This window comes from Amphiura filiformis, chromosome 4 (genome assembly GCF_039555335.1).
Source record: "Amphiura filiformis chromosome 4, Afil_fr2py, whole genome shotgun sequence".
NCBI lineage: Eukaryota > Metazoa > Echinodermata > Ophiuroidea > Amphilepidida > Amphiuridae > Amphiura > Amphiura filiformis.
In genome coordinates, this window is record NC_092631.1 from 83,066,625 (window position 1) to 83,069,520 (window position 2,896).

Consider the following 2,896-nt stretch of genomic DNA (forward strand, 5'->3'; position numbering starts at 1 on the left):
ATTGACGTTGACTTTTGCAAATGTTTTATGCTATACGAGATAGTGACATCGGTTTTTTATTCAGCAAATGAAATAAAAACTGCATAGAAACAAGAAAAACTGCAACGAAGCAAGTTTGTATAACATATGGAGTATAACCTTTATCCGGGTTTGCCAGGATGGCTTTGTTTGGCACACAATACCCGACTGTAAGGCAGTGAATGGGACACATGTTTCCTCTGGATTCGGTAGAAGGATGTAACGAAGCTATGTTTCTTTATTGTTAGTGATTTTGCTGATATTGTAGTTAAGCATTCAAAATTTTGCTAAAATATATATTTTTTCAAATCCAGCGCATATGGTAGAAAAAAGGGAAAAACTTTCAGAAAAAAAATTCAAAAGTGGTCTACTTTTGTTCGAATCACACCAAAGTTAGTGGTCATAACGATTCAGAAAAGGTTCTGATTTGCAGGTATACTTTGGCCTATCTGTGCAGTTTGTTTCTCGAGTTATAAGCTAACAACTCGAAGGTCGCACTAAACAATGCTCACATTTGAATTAGAATGGTCTCAAATTACTTGTCTTGCAGAAACATAATCACATTCGGAACCTTAATTTCAAGGAGTGCAGAGGATTTTTCTTGCTGCTTGACTGTAAGCGGAAACACACATCTGGTTTGTTGTCACATTTTTAAGGACAAGCTACGACAACTACTTCTACTTGTTGCAAAGTAAGGTTCAAATGCTATAGGTGAAGTGACATATGATGTAATATCCCGCCATACAGCTAATCGGCAGTTGTAATAACTGATATGCCCAGACCATCCTTTATTGAGGACCCGTGTTTTTAAAACTCGCGCCGAATCAGTTAACGGGCAATAAGGCTTTTGACAGATGAGGTGATCGTAACCAGATAATGCGCTTCCCTCAAGCATATTGATGGACCAGTCCCTTACCAGCCTTGTTATTCCGTGGCAAAAATACGTTCTTGCCTGATATTGACAGTAAGTGGCGTCATCTGTGATAATCTTCTTCTTGTAGTATAATATCAAGGTTATTTTGACGGATATCCGTCACGAACATATTTTCGTCGTGGCCCAGACTACTTACCTGTGTTTATAAACATTTCCTTCGCCTCAGCTATACGTCAAAGTTTAGGTAATCCCCATCCTGACACAGGAAAATCAGTTTCATTGAGAAAATGAAATAAAAGTTAGTATCGAAACTCCCACCACTTCTATCGTACCTACTGCAAAGGAACACTTTCCTTTAAATAATAATTAAAACATACCTACATTGATAAATGATAAGAAGGGGGTTCTGTCACACTTAAAATATTATTACATCTCTACTTTAACGATTTATATTTATTTACAATGCACCTGAAGGGAAACATCTTGGTCACAGTAGCGTAGCCAGGCTTTCAGTGCGAAGTGGCAAAGCCAAATTTTCGTCCCCATTTGTCAAATTTTTGTCCCATTTTTAGTCATTTTAAGTACACTTTACTCTTTGCCGTCCCCATTTTATCAATGAAAATTTTCTGGGGCAGTTTTCCCCGGCGCCCCTGGTTGGCCATATTTTTGCTATGATATTACAATGTTGTCTTTCATATAATCATGGAAATAGTAGATAATCTACTACTTATCTACTATTTCCATGATATAATAAAGTTTGCAGAAAGCAGATATCACGAAGGTTACAAAAGTAAAGATTAGGGTTTGAGACATTACAAAAAAGGACTGTCACAATATATTGGAAGATATGCAAACTAAATTATTGACAGAGACTTAGTCAGTGTTAGTTGAAATATGTGTTATCAAAACATTGTGATAATCCAACTTCATGTTTACTGGAGTTAGGAATGCAGCCTTGTCTGTAATGTAAAGCGCTTTGAGGCTGTTTACGGCATAAAGCGCTATATAAATATCTACATTTATTTATTTTTGTCATTAACGCAAGTTTAGAGGGCAAAGAACTAATATATAACTTGCAAGATGGCTTGATCATGTTGATATTGCCTATGCCATACCATTTTACCAGCACGTCGTAGCAGACGTGGCGGCAAAACAGATGTTGCAATACTTCTCTATCCGGCTTTGCATGGCTTTGTGTGGCACACAATAATATTTTCCAAACCGATTGTTTACCAGTACGTCATGATACTATATGATTTTTATGCAAATGATTTGCCTAAGCGGGATCATCTGGTTTGTTTGAAAACTTCTACCTTAGTCTTTCAGGTACTTTCACATCCAGCTCAATGTCAGGTTACGCCGCAATGTTACAGAAGGTATTAGTCCCAGTATTAGTCTTTCGACTCAAGTTTCTACACCTTGCAAATGACATACCATTTTATAACACGAACCCAGATCTGGCGACCAAATCAGCAGCTTCATAATTATATTATCGGAGTCTGAATGCCTCTGTGTAGCACACAATTATATCGATTGTTTGCCAGTTAATGGGATACATGACATTGTTTAATACCTCTGAATCTCTGTCGGCAAAAGAAGTCGCGACACTATTTCTATGGCAAGTGATTTGGGTAAGCATAATCATCTAGTTTGTTGCCTTTTTTTGTCAGATTCCCAGGGAAACATTCTACGTTTAACCAATCTTTCATAAATATACTTTTCACGTGTAACACGTTGTAGCTCAAAGTTGCAGAGGGCAGATGGCAAAAGGTTGCAAACTATTGTGTAGTACTAATAAGGTTAGCACTGTACTCATGCATGTTTAGCCACAACAAGAAATTCGTTGTCCATCACCAATGCGTATACCTGTAGGGCTTTGGACCTTGCCGTGTTGCTTTAAATAGCCCCTACAAACGCCTTACGTATCTGATTTCATTAAATGATGAATGAGATATTCTTATTAGAGTTTGATATTCAATACAAATAAACGTGCAATACGAGGTA